Raw genomic sequence first — 20,707 nt, forward strand, 5'->3', positions numbered from 1 at the left:
CGCTCAGAATAATCACCTGAGAGGGCATAAATTGAAATTGAGGAAAGACAGATGTAGGATAGACGTGCGGAAATTTGCGTTTAGCCAGCGGGTAGTTGGTTGGTGGAACAGACTTCCATCCCTTGTCGTGGAAGTTAATAGCCTAAATAAGTTTAAGGCTCAGCTGGACAGGTATTTTGAACGAACAGAGGGGTGAAGTAGAAGTGATTTCTTTTTTTTTTTTTTTAGCTGATGCTGCATAAGCTTGCTTTCTTGCATCAAATACCTCTACTAATGCTAATGCTAAATTTGAGTTTTACCATGAACTTCACAGGTGAAACTGATATTGAACGAATGAGGCACACGGAAGTCATGTGTTTTTCCTTCAATACATTACTGACACATATGAACTCACATATCACACACATCATACACACACGTATTTTTGCATACATCACACACACACATATTTTACATACGCGTGTGTGTGTATGATGTATGCACACAGGACCAAGATGTTACGTGCCGTGTCACCTGACAAGTGTGACTACTACTCTTTACATGACCGTTGCACACAGGTCTTGTGTCGTTCGCAGGCTGTCGTGTTGCGAAAAAGTACTAAAGTGTAATGTATGTTTAGGGTCAAACGGCACCAGGGGTTTCCCCCATCTCCGCGTTGCTTTCATTGTGGGTGAACCAGTTCGCTGGGAAATGCCAGAGATTTAAAAGTGTATGGATATTGTATATGTGTAGTGTCATGTACCGTTGCTCATCTGGTCGTTTAGCCGCTGGACCCTACTGAGGCCCAACGTTGCCCCACTTTCGCCCCGTGGAGGCCGACCAGGAAACACGAGTAGACTAAGATTTACTCTGGCAGGTCCTGCCGCTTAATTTCCTGTGATTTCGGCGGCTAGGACCTAAAAAAAAAAAAAAAAAAAGAGAAAAAAAAAATATATAGATATATATATATATATTTATTTTTGGTAAATTCGATGAGGAATAACACTAAATTTTTGAAAGGCTGGGTGTATGGGCGAAAAACGTAATTTGAAGATAATTAAATCACTTCCGACATGTAGGGCATTCGCTTGCGTATGTGCAGGTAGAGTGGGTGGGGAGACTGAAGTCTGGGGGGAAAAGACAGAAGTATGGAGTCGAGAGAGGAGGCAATTCTAAGTCACTCTGGGGTATGCCCATGCCCCACCAGAAGGAAAAGTGGGAACGGTGAGAAGGGGAGGAGACAGTAAGACCGTCTCTTCCCCCGCCACACCGGGGATATGGGTATTAAAGATGAAGGTGGCCAGGGTGCCCTCTTCAAGTCGCCAAATGCCGTTTGGCAGCTGTGCTGCGTTAAGTCTCTTTTCTTCCATGTTGAGTAGATTTCAGTCCAGTCGCTCATGGGGTAAGCCCCATCCTTGTGTTTTTCACTTACTTGTCTCAAGGTTTTTCTCTGTAGTAACTCCATTGGATAGTATTTTATGGTCTTGTACAGTTTAACTTGTGGTGGTCTTTCGTCAGACAGGATTTATGGTAATTAGCAGTTTTCTCCTCTGGAAGAGGTCCTGCGCATATTGAGAAAGTGCTCTGTATTCCTCTTCTGTGTCAATGAAGTGGGATTCCAGTCTTTTCGGAAGGTGGTGTATCTTTGTGATCAGGATGCCTCTGAGATCTTCGTATTCTGGGCAGTCGTAGACCAAGTGGTTCCAGTTCTCGATCTCCCCACACGTGCAGTTGGGGTCCTCAACAAGGCCGAACCCAAGCAGCTTCTCCTTAAAGGGACAATGACCAGTAAGGAGCGAAGTCAAGTGCTTCCCCGGAAAGTACTAGGCCGGTTGCTTGGGGTTAATTTTGCTGGGGTCGGGGAGGAATTTTCTTTGATTTCTCCTTTTGTTGTATCGGTCCATCTTTGTTGTCACTCCCAAAGTAGGTAGGCCTGTAATCGGACTTTTTCTGTTTTTGTACTACTCGCTGGGTCAATTATGAAATCCTGGATGGTGGCAGCAACCCCCTTGGCGTGCAGGAAGAGCAAGCCAGCTTTTACAGTCTCCAAATCGAGGTGGAGCGCTCCAGCAAGCACCTGCAACGCCGGTGTGCTTACTGTTCTGCATGCTTGTGTGGTTGTTAATAAAATGGTCCTTTGTATCATATCCAGAGTTCTCCTATTGACAGCAAGCGTGGTTTTGCTGTACCACACTGCAGCAGCATAAGTTATCGCAGGGATGAAGGTTGCCTTATAATACAACATTAGTGTTGTTTTTTTTTAATCCCCAGTCTTTTCTCGTAACCCTCGCCACCAGTGCCGAGTAATGTCTTATCTTCGTCCTTATATATTGTAGGTGTGGTTGAAAGGATAGGTTTTTGTGGATAACTCCTAGATATTTCATTTGGTTGGCAAGTTTAATGGTCACACCTTCTATTTTAATTTGGGGTGGACCCCATATTTGCAGGGTTCCTTTTAGTAGAATAGATGTGGTTTTAGTCGGTGAAATTTTTAACTGGTTTCTTGTAGCCCAGTTTTGTATTTTCTATAGAGCTTGGTTTGCGGTGGTTTCGAGTTGGGCTCTTGAGTCAGCCTCAATGGTAAGAATAAGGTCGTCTGCAAAGGCCTGGGCCCCGACCAGCCCCAGGTCCAGGTTGAGGAGCTCGTCGAGGACTATGTTCCAAAGGAGTGGCCCAAAGACCCAGACCCTTGCCGGCAGCCCCTGTGTATAGATCTTGTGACTTTTTGGTAGTTGGCATTTATTTCTACTTTCCTGAAAGATAGGTAGTCCTCCATTACCTTCTATAGTTTGATAGGGACTGCAGCCACCCTTAGTCTGCCTAGGACGCTCGGCCACCATAGTGAGTCGAACGCCCCGGCAAAATCAATTGAAATGACTAGTAGGTATTTTTTTCTGCATTCCTGTGCCTTCCGAAGCAGGTTTCCAAGTGCATCCACTTCGGAGGAACCCGGCTTAAATCCGAACTGATTCCTAGACTAAGTAAGTAAGTGTAAGTGTTTTTAGGGTCAAGCGGCACCTGGGGTTCCCCCCATCTCCGCGTAGTTTACGTTGTGGTGTATTACAGTACACTGTAAATGCCAGAGATTTAAAAGTGTATGGATCTTGGATCATGTAATGTCGTGTACCGTTGTTCTTCTGGCCATTTAGCCGCTGGACCCCTGTTGGGATCCAACGTTGCCCCACTTACGCCCCGTGGAGGCAGGCCAGGAACTCCGTAGACTTAGTTTACTCTGGCAGGTCCTGCCGCTTAGTTTCCTGAGATTTCGGCGGCTAGGACCAAAAAAAAACTTTGGGTGGCATATTCCAATGGTCATCAAGAAAATAAAATAAAGTGATTTTTATTATTTGCGTTGACGTGGGGATATTATCGCTTTAATTTTTTAGGCCGAATGCTGGACGTATGGCGGTTTTGATGTATTAATTTTGATGTGTGGGACTTCGCTAGCGTGAAGATAGAGGGGAAGGAGGCAGAAGACTGGGGGGAAAAGGCAGAAGTATGGAGCCAATAGAGAAGGCGGCCCCAGTTTCAGTGGGGCATGCCCATGCCCCACCAGAGAGGAAACAGGGGATGGCGAGAAGGGGGGACCGTGTGGCCGTCCCCTCCTCCCGAGGAGTTAGGAATTATAGGTGAAGAGGGCTAGAGTGCCCTCTTCAGGTCTCCAATATGGCCTTTGTCTCACGTCTGTTTCTCTTCATTGTCACTCATGGGGCAAGCCGCATCCTTGTGTTCCTCTTTCATTGGTTCAGCATCCTTCTCTGATGCATATTCCAATGGTCATCGATCATTGGTTGATATCCCCGTCCTTAGTTTCCCGTATTCCTTGGTGTCCATATTTGGTTTCATTACTCCTGTTGGCCTTGGTGGATGGCTATTTGTAGTTTTCTTCTGGAGAAGACGTCCTGGGCAAAACGACTAAAGGCCGCAAATTCTTCTGGTGTGTCCAGGAGATGGTGTTCCTGGGTGTTAGGGGTGTATTTAATTTTCGTGATCATTTAACATCTGATGTCTTCGTATATTTCACACTGATGCATAACGTGATGCCATGTTTCTAGTTCGCCGCAGAGACAGTGTGATTCCTCGATTATGCCCATGGCATTTAATTTGGCCTTGAAAGGCCCGTGGCCGGTGAGTAGAAAAGTGGTGTTTAGGCCTGGGTACAGCCATGCGGCAGCCTTGGGATACAGCTTGGTTACTTGGGGAATAAATTTTTTTGTTACCGCTCCTTTTTCTCCGTCTGTCCATCTTCTCTGCCAAATTTGTACGAGGTGGTCCACTATTTTTTGTTTCTCGTTTTTCCTGTTATTGGTGATATCAATGGTAAGACTGTTGTAGGTGGTTTGGGTTCCTTTGGCTAGTAGATACATAAGTCCGCAGCGGGTTACCTCTAAATCCAAGTGTAGGGTCCCCGCAAGGACCTGTAGGGCACTCGTACTAACCGTGTTACATGCTCTTGTTATTGTTAATAATATGTTGCGTTGGATCGTGCCCAGTATCCTTTTATTCACTGCTCTTTCTGCTTTCTTGTACCATATGGAAGATCCATATGTTATTATCAGGACGAAAATGGCTTTATAATACAGGGACAGGGTTCTCCTGTTTAGCCCCCAGTCCCTGCGTGTAACTCTGGCAACGAGCGCTGTGTATTTCCGCAGTTTCTCTTTTAGATAGATTAGGTGCGGTTTAAATGATAAGTTCTGATCGATGATCAGTCCCAGATATTTAATTTGCGTTGACAGTTTGATTGTTTGTCCTGCCAGCTTGATTTGTGGTGGCCTTCTAAGGTTTAACCTCCCTCTCAATAGTACTGAGTTCGTCTTCGTTGGCGAGATTGTTAAGGTGTGTAGTTTTGCCCAGTTCTGCAAGGTTTCAAGGGCTTGGTTTCCAAGCGTTTCAAGGTTCTGTCTGGAATCCGCCGCGACCGTCAGTACGAGGTCGTCTGCGACGGCCTGGGCCTCCACCTCCCCCAGGTCCATGGTGAGGAACTCGTCAAACACTATGTTCCACAGGAGCGGCCCCAGGGCAGATCCCTGAGGGCAGCCCCTGCGGACCGGCCAGGTCAACTTCTTGTAGGGCGTTATTACTTGGACGTTTCTGTCCGAGAGATAAGTTTTGATGCTCCTGTACAAATTGCTTGGTGTTCTCGCTGCCCTGACCCTGCAAAGGACGCTCGGCCACCAGAGGGTGTCGAACGCCCCAGCAAAGTCGACGGCTATGACAAGGAAATATTTCTTGGTACACTGCATCGCTTTGGTGATTAGGCCTTGGACGGCATCTATGGTCGAAGATCCCGATTTGAAGCCGTATTGCTTGGGTGAATTCAGGTTTGCCTCATTATAGTGGTTGTGGATCCTTTTATGTAATAATCTTTCGTAAAGCTTGCTTAGTGTCGACAATAAGGCTATGGGTCTATATGAATTGGGATTTTCCTGGTGTCTGTTTCGATTTTTGAGGATCAGTTTTAGATTGGCCGTCCTCCAGCTTGTGGGGAACTGGCCCTCTTTGATACAGGTGTTGTACAGTCGGAGCAGGAGGTCCGGCATAACCTCCGCTGCTTTCTTGACCATTTCCGGCTCGATGAGATCGGGGCCGGGGCATTTTTTGTTCCTGGTTTGTGATACCGCTTCTTGTAGTTCGTTGGCTGTGAAAGGGGGTTCTAGTTGTTGGGTCTCATATTCTTCGTTTGCTTGGCAGATGGCTTTCTGGTCCTCTGTTAGTATGCCTGGTGGGTCTTGGATTAGATTGCTGAGTATATTCTTTATTGAGTCCTGCCATGTTGCAGTGAGTGTTCCTTGCGCCGTCTTTGTTGCGGTCATCACTTCGCCTCTGGGGAGTTTGTTTGTGGTGATTTTATACACCACTCCCCAGGGTTCAGTATTTCCTGTTACTTGGACAAGTCGTTCCCAGGATGTTTCCAGGATGATTCCTAGACTACTGAAACTTAAGGAATTAGTAAAAGAAATATGCTAAGGTTGCTCTATCTCCATCGCTTGTTTGGTAAAATTTAAGAACAAGGTGCGCCTCTTTCTCTGTGGATGCCAGTCCAAATTGTTCCATTGAACAGATCAGAAAGCATTAAAATTTCATACAAACGTTTTGAATTATAGGCATCTCCCAAGTTGCGTTTGAAATGAAGTATTTTTCTGCAAAGATACAATATGCTAAAATAATGAGTAGATAAAATTTGTTTTTATAATCGTACACTGATGTATATTTACATATTAGTGCACTGTAGAAGATAATTTTTTCATCATCCCATGTGGTCTAGTGGTTAGGATACCTGGCTCTCACCCAGGAGGCCCGGGTTCGATTCCCGGCATGAGAATTTTTTTTTTAACTTTTATTCAAACCATACTTGGTTTTAAAAATCAATGGAAAAAAGGCACGAGAATCATAAATCTCTTGTGCATATTGAAAAGAAAAGAGTTGACTTTTCATTTAAGTTTTATCAAGAACTTCACAGGTGATACTGAACGAATGAGGCACACGGAAGTCATGTTTTTTTCCTTCAATACATTACTGATACATATGAACTCACATATCACACACATCATACACACACGTATTTTTGCATACATCATACACACGCGTATTTTTACATACGTGTGTGTGTGTATGTGTATGATGTGTGCACATAGGACCAAGACGTGACAAGTGTGACTACTACTCTTTACATGACCGTTGCATATCGTAAGTCGTTCGCAGGCTGTCGTGTTGCGGAAAAGTATTACTGAAACATAACGAATTAGTAAAACAAATATGCTAAGGTTGCTCTATCTCCATCGCTTGTTTGGTAAAATTCAGAACAAGGTGCACACGTTTCTTTCCCTCTTTCTCTGTGGATGTCAGTCCAAATTGTTCCATTGAACAGAAGAGAAAGCATTAAAATTGCATACAAACGTTTTGAATTATAGGCATCTCCCAAGTTGCGTTTGAAATGAAGTATTTTTCTGGAAAGATACAATATGCTAAAATAATGAGTAGAGAAAATTTGTTTTAATAATCGTACACCGATGTATATTTACATATTAGTGCACTGGAGAAGATAATTTTTCCGTCATCCCATGTGGTCTAGTGGTTAGGATACCTGGCTCTCACCCAGGAGGCCCGGGTTCGATTCCTGGCATGGGAAAAAAAAATTTTTTTTTCTTTAATTCAAACCATACTTGGTTTTAAAAATCAATGGGTAAAAGGGCACGAGAATCATAAATCTTTTGTGCATATTCAATAGAAAAGAGTTGAATTTTCATTTGAGTTTTACCAAGAACTTCACAGGTGAAACTGATACTGAACGAATGAGGCACACGGAAGTCATGTTTTTTCCCTTCAATACATTACTGACTGCTTTAAAACCATAATATTCAGACAGGGTTGTTCCTAGAGTTCAGGTGAGGTCCCGCTTTGTAGGGATTTCAAGCCCTTTCACTTAGGAATCTTGATTCATTCGAAAGGAAGGGCATTGTATTCAGAATTTTAACTCTTTCGGTGGAATAAGCGAAACAAGATTTTCACACAGTTATTATTATAATATTTGTTCCATTGTCTGGCTGCAGCAGAACTTTCCTCAAATTTTGGATTCTCTGCCATGACGATTTTAGGTAGTCTGGAGTAGGGGTTGTTCCAGATAGGAATTGAATGGATTTTAGCACCCCATTATCAAAATGAACCGCATTTTTTTGCTGCTATATGATAAAGTTTAATGAACGCTTGAAACCCTGATTTAGCCACTTGTGTTGGGCCCTGGCCCCTATTTTTAGACGCTTTAAAAATAAGGTAGCGGGCATCCAAGATCAAGAATATTTTTTGTATTATTATTATTATTTCTCCATGATTGGGGGTTCCAACCCGTGACGGGTATTGCTAGTACACAGGGTGGTTGTTATGTCTAGTGTTACTGTTGGTCGAGCAACTCTGACTATCCTACAGGTGGTCAGGATTGCGACTTTCTTATGTAGGGTCTTTGGCACCATACTGGTGATTGACACGATGATCGGAATTGTCGTTACCTGTTGCATATGCCACATCTCTTTGATCTCCTGTCTTAGGTTCGTATACTTCTTGATTTATTCCTCAATGGTTTTCTAGAGATTGACAGTGTTGAGCACCTCCCAACACTGGCAACCTCCAGAAATTATTATTATTATCTTTGAGTGAATTCAGTTCCTTCAAAGTGATTTTCGATTTTTCTTTTAGTGATAGTCTGTATGCAGAAAAATCTTCCCTAATCGTCATGTGCCAATAAGAAGACCTCTCAGAGAATAAATGAACGCCTCCTGCAAACTAGTTCATTTAAAATAAAAGCGAGTTTCATGGCGGTAGACCCATCAGCACCAGCAAATCCAGTGGACACCTGAAACTTTTGAGCGAGTGAGGTGGTCGATGATGTGCTGGCAGGCTTATTTAGGCACATGGTGGTCATTGTGAGCATTAACTGTAATCGTAAGCAGAGAGTCACTGGAACATAAAAATGGCTGTAGCTCAAAAGAAGGCGAAATATGATCAATGTTTAGATGAACTTTATTTTGGGTACCACGATACACACTATTCTTCTTTATTATTATAAGTACTTTTGGTTTCGATACGTGAGATCGGGGACTCTTTTTTGTGTCCTGTTTGCACGTTGTCATAAATAAGCTCAGAGTGGCCAAAAAAAAACTTTTGCAAACATGCCAAAATTAGCACAGTTACAATTAACATAGATTATTTCTTTTAATAATATTATACTAGAGCAGTTCCCAAAAACCTAGTTGTATCTTCCCATGTGGTCTAGTGGTTAGGATACCTGGCTCTCACCCAGGACGCCCGGGTTCGATTCCCGGCATGGGAATTTTTTTTTATAATTAATATTTACAAACCTTGCTTTTTTCGCCCTTACTTTTAATATTCGTAATTAATAAAAAAGTGAAAAGGCCGCAGATATTAACCCTCATCTAATCACTACACCAATGGTCAAAGGTAGTGTTAATGGGATGGAACAATGTTCAAAAAGGTGCGTTGTAATGTGTTAATTTGCCTTCCATCCCTTCCCCTCACAGTTGCTTGCTTCTCCGGCCGTTGTCATAGCAATCCAGATGTCTTGCTACCTTGGAGGTACATAGAAATTCCATTGAAAAATGGAGAAAAGGGAAATCTATCATTGTAACATTAAAATTTTGAAAATCATACGCATCGTTCTAAGTCTTGCTAGTTAGATCAGGTATTTTTAAGTAACAAATTTAAAAAAAACAAATTGAAAGAGCATGTTCTTCAGTGACAGACTAAATAATAATAAAGTATTATAATTAGTAGTAGTGGTGGGTGATACAGTAAAACAAGCTTATAAAGTACAGCCGACAAAAACAAAAAAAAACAAATCCCACATCACCTATCCATCCCTCAATCAACATCCGAAAGCTGAAGTATCTTCGCACATCTACCTGAAATCATCCTTCCTCAATTTATGTACCCTAGTGCAGTGTTTCTCAATCTTTTTACTCTCGTGGCACATTTTCCAAAGAAGAAAAATTTCGCGGCACACCTACGTAGTCATAGAAGAAGAAATTTCTAAATTTCGCGGCACACTTGGAAAATTTTGCGGCACACTAATGTGACGCGGCACACCCTTTGAGAAACACTGCCCTAGTGTATAGTCTGAGCAAGAGGAAGAATTCTATTGCTCAATCTATCAAAGGATCTTAAACACTTCATTCACATCACCTCGAAAGTTTCTACCCTTTAGACACTGCAACTTCCAGGCCGTCGTGGGTAGCACAGTTGGTAGACTCGCCGACCTCCCCACCCGGGTGGAAAACACCTGAATTCGAATCCCGTCGATGACGGGACGAATTTTTATGCTTTTTTTTTTTTTCAGAAAATAAACCTCAGAATACACGCAATTTACAGACAATATACACGGAGGAAAATGGCCTTAGTCGCCGATGATCCTAAAACCCAACGACAACAGAAACAACAGCAACTTGCAGAACGGAAGCCATCCTTGGTAAAACCAAACTTTCGTTCCCTTCACCAATCTCGTTGTCCTTTCTGCACCCTTTCTAGCAGTTCACCATCCTTTCTAAAATGGGGCCTCCAGATCTGTATGCCTTACTCAAGATGTGGCCTATTGTGTTATCCCTTTAAGAAAGCTCCAGCATATCATTGAGAGATCCAGCCTTATATCTTCTTCCAGAATGCAGAATAATGAATCTTCAGTTTGTATGAGTCGTCTTATTTGGATCATGCTTTTTAAGCATTAATGGCATCTCTAAAATGCTAATACGTCTTGCTTCCATTGAAATTTCATGATCAACAAGTTATTTTGAATGTCATCTCCTAAAATTAAAACAGAATTCTCATACAGTGTGAAATGGAACCATTATCCCATGTATTCTAGTGGTTAGGATACGTGGTTTTCACCCACGAGGCCCGCGTTCGATTCCCGCCATGGGAACTATAATTATTTTGCCAATTTTTTCATACTTTACTTTGGCTTTGGTTCATTGAATATTTAAATAGTTTTTAATTGCAATATTTATATTTAAAAATATTTAATTCAAATTAGGAATGAATAAATTTCAAATAAAAAAGTGCATTTACGAAAAGTGAAAATACACTTGGGTAGTAAACGATTGTACAGTCTTTTCTTTTAATAATATTATACTAGAGCAGTCCCCAAAAACCTGGTTGTATCTTACCATGTGGTCTAGTGGTTAGGATACCTGGACGTTGAATAGGCGAGGGGAAAACAAATTGCCCTCCACAGAAATAAATTTTTGGAGACGCTCAGCAAGAACTTCTAGAAGAGATAGAAAACGGAATGAAAACATAAGAGAGAAAATGGAATTGAAAAAGAATATTATTGATACTATCAAAGAAAAGCGTTTAACACGGTATGGACATGTAAAACGGATGCAAGAAACCAGATATCCAAAGGCTATCCTGGAATAGATACCTCCAGGAAGACGGAGAAGAGGAAGACCTAGGAGGACATGGATGGATGGAGTACGGGAATGCATGACAGCCCGAGGTTTAACTGACCAAAAATTTTCTACCAAAAAATAACCTTTAGGCTGAGGAAACCCATTGTAAATGGAAACAGCCCTGTTGAAGAAGAAAAAGACCCTTGGGTAGTTGAATTGATCCTCCCTGTGACCCCAGTCAGACTTTTTTTTTTTTTTAATAGTGTTGGCCCAATCATTTATCGCACACAAGCTTGCTTCATCGGTCTTCCAAGCTTGGAAACATTCTTTTGATATTTTAAAATAATATTTTTTGAGTGTACATAGGCCCTTTTTTTTTCGTTTTCTTTTATGTAGTCCATTGTAAAATGCCAACATCGATGGTTCAGTTTGTGGAACAGCCAGAAGTCAGATGGTGCAAGATCGGGCGAGTAAGGAGTATGCTGCAGGAGTACAGAATATTTCATTTAGTAATCTTACACTGACGCAAGCTATAAATCCTAATGCACTACCCCAGAAAATTCTTACATTCTCTCATGTGGCTAGGATACCTGGTTTTCAACTAGGGCCCAGGTTCGATTCCCGGTATGGGAAATCTAAATTTTTTCAAAACCTTTTATAGGGAGAAAAAAGTCATAGGGTCAGGGCGCCTTATGTGGGAGAGGGAGGATAGCACTGTGCATTTAGTTTTATTATCCCACACTGACCAAACCAGCTGCAGCTAGTTTCATGTCATGCCTCAAAATGCGGGGCATGACGTCAGCAGAAAAGTTAGCAAGCTGATTGCGTCTGATCGCCGAATACACTTCAATCATTGGTAGAAAAATTTCAAATTAATGTTGATGCTCGAAAAGCGTGTTTTTCTTGGGTGTACATTGTAAATGCCACTCTTGGAAGCAGCTGGCAGGTATTTCCTTGCTGTCTACTTCAATGTCATTTTATAGCGTTTCTCAGAGGACGCCAATCGAAATTATTTCATTCAGCAGAACAGAAAGCATTAAAATTTCATATAAACTCTCTCAATTATAGGCAATTCCCAAGTTGTGTTTTTCTGGAAGGACGCAATACGCTAAAATAATGTAATTGTGCATTGTGCATACTAGTGCAGTTTAAAAGTTTTTCTGTTGTCCCATGTGGTGTAGTGGTTAGGATACCTGGCTCTCACCCAGGAAGCCCGGCTTCGATTCCCGGCATGGGAAATTCATTGTTTTTTTTTTTTTTTTAAACTGTACTTGGTGTTAAAAATCAATGGAACTAAGACCATAAGCATTTTAAATTTGTTGTACGTATTCAAAAGAAAAAGAGTTGAATTCATTAACCTTGAAGTTGATGTACCTGTGAAATCCGTTTCACTAAGAACTTCACAGGTGAAACTGGTGCTGAACAAATGAGGCACACGGAAAACATACTTCTTCTCTCAATAAATCAATGACTGCATTAAAACCATGACATTCAGTGCTGGGTTGTCCAGCAATTGAGGGGAAGTTACCATTTAAATGGATTTGGGGCGATTTCATTTTGAAATCTTGGTTCCTTCGAAATGTGGGGCGGAATATTCAGAGTTTAACTTTTTTCGTGGATACATGAAAGCATAACCGAAACAAGAGTTTCACAGTTATTATTGTAGATTTGTGCCATTCTTTGACCACAGTAGACCTTTCCTCAAATTTTGGGTTTCTCTACCATGATGATTATAGGTAGTCTGGAGTAAGGGCCGTTCCAGGTCGACCTGGAACGGCCTTTACTCCAGATTACCTAAAAAAAAAAAAAAACTGGTCTGGGGCACTAGCAGATATTTTTAAGAGCTTTTGATATAAGGCAATGGCCATCCTAGATCAAGAGTAACTATTATTATTATTATTATTATGTTTTTGGAATTCTCTGAATAATTGAAAAGGAAGAAATTAAACATAAATCGATGAAATCATGTAGTTTTTGTAAATATACAGGGTGTATCATAACATGCGGGACCAACTTCAGCGATGCATTTAGGACCTAAAAATAATAAAAGAATTCATTTATATGTATGTCTCATTCTGCCTTTTCACAGCAATTCTTTTCATAAACTGGATTAGCATAGTTAGCAAAAACCGTCATGTGCCAAATAAGAAGACTCTTCAGAGAATAAATGAACCTTCCAGAAACTGGTTAAATTAAAAAAACAGTTTCAAGGAGGTAGATCCATCAACACCAGAAGAGCAAATCCAATGGACACCTGGGACTTTTCAGCGGGTGGAGGGAGTCTATGATGTGATGCAGGCTAGTATTTGGGTACACGGTGGTCAGTAATATTGAGCATTACTGTAATCGCAAGCAGGGAGTTGCTGGAACATAAAAATTGCTATTACTCGGAAAGAAGGCGAAATCTGATCTATGTTTACACGAACTTCATTTTATTGTTTTAGGCCCTAAATCCATCCCTGAAGTTATGTACACCCTGTATATCTGTTTTCTTTATTATTGTAAGTGCTCCTGGTTTGGATCCCCATGAGATCGGGGACTCTTTTCTGTTCTGTTTGCAATTTGTCATAAATCGTCTTAGAGTGGCTACTTCGAAAACGTTTGCAAACACGCAACAATATTTAAAACAGTTATAATTAACAGACTATTATCTTTTAATAATATGGTGGTACTAGTTCAGTTAAAAAAGCATATGTCACCGTCCTCCCATGTGGTCTAGTGGTTAGGTTACCTGGCTTTCACCCAGGAGGCCCGGGTTCGATTCCCGGCATGGGAATTAGATTACTTTTTTTTTTAATACTTTAATTACAATAAGTGTTTATAATTGAAAAATATTTAGTTCAAGTATGGAATGAATAAATTTCAAATAAAAAAGTGCATTTAAGAAATGTGAAAATACACTTGGGTAGTAAACGATTGTACAAAGTCTTTTATTGTATGGAGCGGAAACAAATTGTTCTCCACAGAAATGGATTTTTCGTGAAGCTCAGCAAGAACTTCTAGAAGAGACAGAAAACGGAATGAAAACATAAGAGAGAAAATGGAAGTGAAAAAGAATATTATTGATACTATCAAAGAAAAGCTTTTAACCAGATATCCAAAGGCTGTCCTGGAATGGATACCTGCTGGAAGAAGGAGAAGAGGAAGACCTAGGAGGACATGGATGGATGGAGTACGAGAGTGCATGACAGCCCGAGGTTTAACTGACCAAGGCGCCTTAAACCGCACTTTATGATGGGAAAATTTTTCTACCAAAAAATAACCTTTAGGTTGAGGGAACCCATTGTAGATGGAAACACTCCTTTTGAAGAAGAAGACACTTGGGTAGAATGCCATCAACAGTTATATCTTCTTGTCAAGAGCTACTTTACAAACCGACTCGTCACAGTCAGATTCAAGCATTACCAGATTCTACGTCAAATTTCTAGAGGGTGTCCTCAGGGATCCATCTTAGGACCGTTATTCTGGAACGTGGTGTTACAGGACTAGATAAAGAGAAAATTTGAAAATACCAAGATAATGGCTTACACCGATGATCTAACAGTACTTCTTAGTGGTAACTCAAGATCTGCCTTGGAAGCATAAGCTAGAATAGTCCTAGAAGACCTACAGATTTGGATCCACGAAAATAAATTGAAGATAAGTCCTTCCAAGACCAAGATCATGGTTCTTGAGGGTTAAACTTGACATCCGGCGTCCACCTATGTGTAAAATCGGCAATGCTCAAATCCCTATAGTCACAGAAACTAAATTGCTGGGAGTTATTATTGACCATAAATTGAATTTTGAGGCGCATTTGTCAAGCTTTGGTGCAAAATTTAAACACTTTGCCAATGCTGTAGTTAGAGTTTCTCGAAATGAGGGGAGTCTCTCCAGACGATCATTGAGGCTCTACTATACATCTGTGTTTGTCCCTGGGATGGCCTATGCTGCAGGCGCACGGTTCAGGGTCAAAATTATAAAGTTCGAAGCTAAATTGATGACACTTCAGAGAATAACGTTACTAAGTGTTCTGAAAGCCTGCCGCACGGACTCACGGCCGCAATTCAGGTCGTAGTGGGTTTTCTGCCTCTCAACTTACACGTGATCTACAGAGGATTGACCTACAGACTAAAACGTAAAATTCCCTCATAACTCTTTGGAATCACAATTAATTTAGACTCGGATGTCAAATATGATCGTAAAAGAATTTGGAATTAACTAATAACCCTTTGGCAATCTAGATGGGACACTTCATCAGTTGGCTGTGTTACAAGAAAATTCTTCACCGAGGCCTATACATTGATGAACAAGAAGATGAATGTCTGGTTCAGTACGGATATGTTTACTTCATTCTTGCTCACAGGTCACGGTTCTATGAACATGAAATTATATAAATTTAGGTTGTTAACAACAGATCTATGTCAGTGTGGAGAGATTGAAGACTGGCAACATGTACTGTATTCATGCCCAAACTATACGGATTCTAGGGCCAGGCTTAGGGAAGCAGTGCCTAATCTTTCAACTGGTCAAGAGTCAGTGTTGGTGCAGGATGCTGATAATTACCGAACGATGCAGTCTTTTCCAAAAGAAACTTTTATGAGAAGACTTGTACAGTCTCAGATGACAGCAGTTATTCACGCCTCTGGCCCGAACCCATCTTGACATTCAATTTGATGTTTACGACGAACTGTCTGGCTATGTCCTCACAAGTTTATAGAACAATAGATTTTGCTGCATGATTGCTGTAGATGAATAAAGCTCAACTTTTTTTTTTTTTTTTTTTTTAAATACGTGGCGTATTAAAAAAGAGGGAGGGAGGGAGAGAGAGAATCTCTCTTTCTCTCCCTCTCTCTCTCTCTCTCTTTTTTTTTAATACGCCACGGGAACCTTTCTCTCTCTCTCTCTCTCTGTTTTTTTTTTTTAATACGCCGCGGGAACCTCTCTCCCCACTTTAGAATTCCCGGCATGGGAATTCTAAAGGGGGAGAGGGGGAAAGAGAACGCCTTACGGAAACTAGTTAATTTAGAAAATGATTTTTAGATGGCGATAGACCCATCAGCACCAGAACCAACAGACACCTGGCACTTTTGAGCGGATGAGGTTGTTTTTGCAGAATTGTATTTAGGCACACCGGTAGTCATTTGGAGCATTTCTTGTAATCAAACAGATAGTCGCTGGAACACAAAAATGGCTGTAATTCTGAAACAGCGAAATTTGACCAATGTTTACATGAACATTATTTTATTGTTTTAGGCCTTAAATCCATCTCTGAAGTTCCAAGAGTGGTATTTACAACGTAGATTACATTGAGAAGTGGGTAAAAGGTTAAATCTGTCATTGTAACATTAAAAATGTGAAAATCGTACGCATCATTTGAAGTCTTGCTGGTTAGATCATGTATTTCTGAACAACAAATTGAAATAAGCATGTATTTCCATGTTCTTCAGTGGCAGATTAATAATATTATTATTATTATTATTGCTCTTATATTATTTCTCCCTGATTGTGGTTCCACCTCGTGATGGGTATTGCTACCAAGTACACAGGGTGGTTGTTATGTCTGGTGGTTTAAAAGTTTTTCCATCATCCCATGTGGTCTAGTGGTTAGGATACCTGGCTTTCACCCAGGAGGCCCGGGTTCGATTCCCGGCATGGGAAATTCATTTTTTTCCCTCAAACCATACATTGGTTTTAAAATCAGTGGAACCATGAGCATCCTAAATCCCTTGTGCACATTCAAAAGATGATTATTAGTAGTAGTAGTGGTAGTGGCATATGATACAGTAAAGGAAGCTTATAAGTATAAGTCAAAAAAGAAAGGAAACCACCTCAATCAGCATCCACTGGCTGAAGGAAAATCTCTGGACATCTATCCTTCCCCAATTTCAATTTATGTACCCTTGTGTATAGTTTGAACAAGAGGAAGAATGCCATCAGCAATGGGCTTGGTCAATTCATCAAAGCCTTAAACACTTCAGTCACATCACCTCGCAGGTGACTAGTCTCCAAACACTTTACTTGCAGAACTGAACCTTTTCGTTCCTTCACCAATCTCACTGTTCTTTAGACCCGTTCCAACAGATCCTAAAATGAGGCCTCTAAACCTGAATGCAGTACTCAAAATGTGGCCTAACCATTGGCTTATCCTTTCTAGCAAAGTTTCTGCATATCATTGACAGATATGCATTCCCTTCTACCTTCTTCCAGAATGTGAAATGCTGGATCTGCAATTTGTATGAGACGCCTCATTTGGATAATGCTTCTTAAACAATTAATGCCGACCTGAGACGTGCTAATACACTGGTGTGCAAAACTTAAGGACCAACACTATTTCTAAAGGTTACAACCACAAAATCAAACGAAACAGCCTGTGACGATTTGCATAACTGTGGCCGTTCAGTAGAAAGCTGGTGCACATGCAAAAATTTGAATCGTGATGAGAGGGCTCACATAAACAGATAAAAGCAGCAGTTCAGCAGTTATGTGCAAATTACCGAATGGTGAGCACGATTGTTACAGACGTTCGATTTTGTTTCATAGTGCTACACACAACGAAATGGCCAGTAGACAACATCTGGATGACTTTACCTGGGGTCGAATAATTGGGAAGCTCGAAGTGTGAGGAGTGTGGCTGCAGAGTTCGGTATTGCCCATAGCATCGTCCTACGTGCGTGGTCAGCCTTCAGAACGACAGGTACAGCTGTTCAAAGGACCAGTGGTGGTCATCCACGAAAAACAACATCCAATGATGACTGCTGTATACTCTGACAGGCCAAGAGGGACCAACACCAGATAGCGGGATCCATTGAAAATTAGCTGCACAGGATGCACGATATCGCGGTTTACTGTGGCCAGGAGACTCCACAAAGGTGGACTGTTTGCCCGACGGCTAGTACGCTGTGTCCCTTTAACACCTGCCCATCGTAGACCTGTTTACAGTGGTGCATTGAACACAAGGAATCGACAGCAGCACAATGGGGTAAGGTACTCTACTGATGAGAGTAGATTCAGTCTCAGCAGCGATTCTGGACGTCAGCTAATCTGGCAAGAGGTTGGAACACGGTATCACCCTGCAAACATCACTGAAAGGGATCGATATGGTGGTCGAGGTGTTCTCGTCTGGGGAGGCGTTACCTTGGATGGATGTACACAACTCCAGATACTGGAAGGCGGTACTGTAACCGGTGCACGCTACTGTACTGAGGTAATCCTTCCCCATGTGTGTCTGTTCCGAGGTGTCATTGGAACCGAGTTCGTGTTTATGGATGATAACGCCACACCCAATCGCACTGCAGCTGTTGATATTCTTTTGGAAATAGTGGAGCTAGCTGTTGATATGCTTTTGGAAGATGAGGATATTGTTGGTATGGATTGGCCTGCCCATTTCATTGATATAAATCCCATCGAACAGATATGGGACGTTCTGGGGAGACGCCGAGCGGCACGTCCACACCCACCAGCTGAAGATGGCGCTGACAGAGGAATGGACGATGTTACCACAAGAAATTATCAACAACATTGTTCTAAGTATGGACAGGCGGTGCAAAGCCTGCATCGACATTAAGGGTGGCCATATCTCCTACTGAGGACCACCTCTTCCCTATGTTCCATCTTTGGCAGTGAGTGATGCACCTGTATCATGGGAGCCAATGCTATGTTGCCATTTTTTAATAGTCCCTCTGTACCGTTTTGTTTCAATTGTACTGTCGGTGTTGTTTCCTTTATCATTTCTGTACCTCACGAGGTTCCTTTGGTATGCTTTTCCCATATCCAGGCCACTGCTATGAGAAGCTACAGGTGAAAACCTGACTGGTCCTTAAGTTTTGCACACCAGTGTATATCTTGCGTCCATTAAAATTGATCACCAACAAGTTATTGTTAATGTTACCTCCTAAAATTAATATAGAATTCTGTACATTATCACATGAAATTCTAATCCAGATTGTTCCATTCAGCAGAACCCAGACAGCATTAGAATTTCATATACTCTTTAAATCATCCCATGTGGTCTAGTGGCTAGGATACCTGGCTTTCACCCAGGAGACCCAGGTTCAATTCCTGGCATGGGAATGTTCTTTACTTTGCCTTTTTGTTTATTTAATATTTAAATAATTTTAATTATAATATCCAGTTTCAATTAAATGTTGTTAACATTTAATTGTAGTTAATGTTCGATTAAATTAAATTAACTATTAAATTTATATCATTTAACTAAATTAATTTAAACAAATAAAATTAAATTAAGTAAAATTATATATTGTAGTTTAAATTTAATCAAACTTAATTTAGTGCAAACCATTTAAATACCAATTTGTGATTCCAGGAACTTTTTGAATGTACTACTTAAGCAAAATTTGGGGTTTCTTATTGAAGTTGAGGCTGAAGATGCATTCAGTACAAATTTTTTATTTACTAACTAACCAATTCCTACTATGTTAGTATTAGTAATGGCCACATGGTGCAAGGAAGCCTATGGCTTATTCTGGACCAGCAAAAATAAATAATTAATACGAGAAAAGGAAACAGACAACCTATGCATTTCCTTCCTCCTGTGGTATCCAGCTAAACTTTGAATTTGTCCAAACTGTCAGCCTCTACCACCCATGTAGGTTACTTATTCAAGTAATTTATAACTTGCTGACTCAAATAACACTTCCTGCAATCCAGTCAGCATCTTCAAACATAACTTGAAATTATGGCCCCTAGTTCTAGAATCATTTATAAAAACGTGAAAATTTCGTCGTCAGTCAGAGCCTTAAACACCTCAATCAAATCTCCTCTAAGTTGCCTAGTTTCCAAGCTCTGCAACTCACATGTTCAGTCTTTCCTCATATGGATGACCTTTTGCCGATCTCACCAATCTTTGGACCCTTTCAAGAAGCTTGATGTCTATAGGTGTGGTCTCCATACTTGAACACAGTATTCCAAAAATTATGATGTAACAATAGCCTTATATAATGGGATTATGACTTCCTTATCTCTACCAGCAATGTTCGATATATCATAGGCCTTCCTTTAAACCAGTCTACAATCCTCGGGGAACTTCATGTCTGACCGTGTCATAACACCCAAGTCCCCTTCCTTCACTACTGGCTTGAGTTTTAACTCCACCAAGTGTATGTTATTTTGGGGCTACTATTACTCAGGTATAATACATTACACTTTGCTGAATTAAAGCATAGCTGCCATTTTTCTGACCATCCCTCAAATCAATAAAGGTCACTCTGAAGATCTGCTTGGTGGTGAACATTAACTACTCTACCAATCTTTACATCACCTTCAAATTTAGACATCATCACGCCCTCTATCCCTTCATCGATGTCACTTTTGAATATCGAAAACAAGTTGTCCTAGTACTGATCCTTGGGGAACCCCACTTCTTACATTAATCCAATCTGAAGAAAAATCATTTATCTCTGCCTCCTGCTCTGAAGCCACCCATCTAAGGATTTTCTCCAATTCCAACCTGTTCCAGCTTATGAAGTAACCACTGATGTGGGACTGAGTCAAATGTGTAATCCAAATAAGCGATGTCGAAATTAATCCGTAAATCCAACTCTTCAGTGACCCTGTCAAAATAGCTATGTTAGCATATAATAACTCATCGATTAGCTTAAGGAGTAATTTCCAATTAAGAACATTCAGAGAGAATTTCGTGTCTGTTCATGATGGCTACGAGCGAGCTCACACGATCTGATGCTGCGTCTGTATCATCTCCTTTATGTAGCAATAAAGATGACATTGAGAACGAGAGACTCTTTGACGGTGGCTTTCAAATACATAGATAAAGATACTAAAGTGACCCGCGGACAGGTTCAATCCAAATACATTTAACAGCTGTATCGAAA

At 41.0% G+C, this 20,707-nt stretch overlaps 7 non-coding genes across 7 annotated transcripts; all 7 read left to right on the forward strand.

Moving 5' to 3' along the window:
- The first annotated feature begins 6,232 nt into the window (after window positions 1-6,232).
- TRNAE-CUC (transfer RNA glutamic acid (anticodon CUC)) lies at window positions 6,233-6,304 on the forward strand. The gene has a single exon. It is a non-coding gene; the product is annotated as a tRNA-Glu (tRNA).
- Window positions 6,305-7,039: 735 nt separating this feature from the next.
- Window positions 7,040-7,111, forward strand: TRNAE-CUC (transfer RNA glutamic acid (anticodon CUC)). Its single transcript has one exon. It is a non-coding gene; the product is annotated as a tRNA-Glu (tRNA).
- A 1,623-nt stretch (window positions 7,112-8,734) lies between these two features.
- Window positions 8,735-8,806, forward strand: TRNAE-CUC (transfer RNA glutamic acid (anticodon CUC)). Its single transcript has one exon. It is a non-coding gene; the product is annotated as a tRNA-Glu (tRNA).
- A 3,237-nt stretch (window positions 8,807-12,043) lies between these two features.
- TRNAE-CUC (transfer RNA glutamic acid (anticodon CUC)) lies at window positions 12,044-12,115 on the forward strand. Its single transcript has one exon. It is a non-coding gene; the product is annotated as a tRNA-Glu (tRNA).
- Window positions 12,116-13,581: 1,466 nt separating this feature from the next.
- On the forward strand, window positions 13,582-13,653 carry TRNAE-UUC (transfer RNA glutamic acid (anticodon UUC)). The gene has a single exon. It is a non-coding gene; the product is annotated as a tRNA-Glu (tRNA).
- A 2,792-nt stretch (window positions 13,654-16,445) lies between these two features.
- TRNAE-UUC (transfer RNA glutamic acid (anticodon UUC)) lies at window positions 16,446-16,517 on the forward strand. The gene has a single exon. It is a non-coding gene; the product is annotated as a tRNA-Glu (tRNA).
- Window positions 16,518-18,857: 2,340 nt separating this feature from the next.
- Window positions 18,858-18,929, forward strand: TRNAE-UUC (transfer RNA glutamic acid (anticodon UUC)). The gene has a single exon. It is a non-coding gene; the product is annotated as a tRNA-Glu (tRNA).
- Window positions 18,930-20,707: the final 1,778 nt, after the last annotated feature.

The sequence above is a fragment of the Mastigoproctus giganteus genome, chromosome 7 (genome assembly GCF_048544385.1).
Source record: "Mastigoproctus giganteus isolate SK-2022 chromosome 7, ASM4854438v1, whole genome shotgun sequence".
Classification (NCBI taxonomy): Eukaryota; Metazoa; Arthropoda; class Arachnida; order Uropygi; family Thelyphonidae; genus Mastigoproctus; species Mastigoproctus giganteus.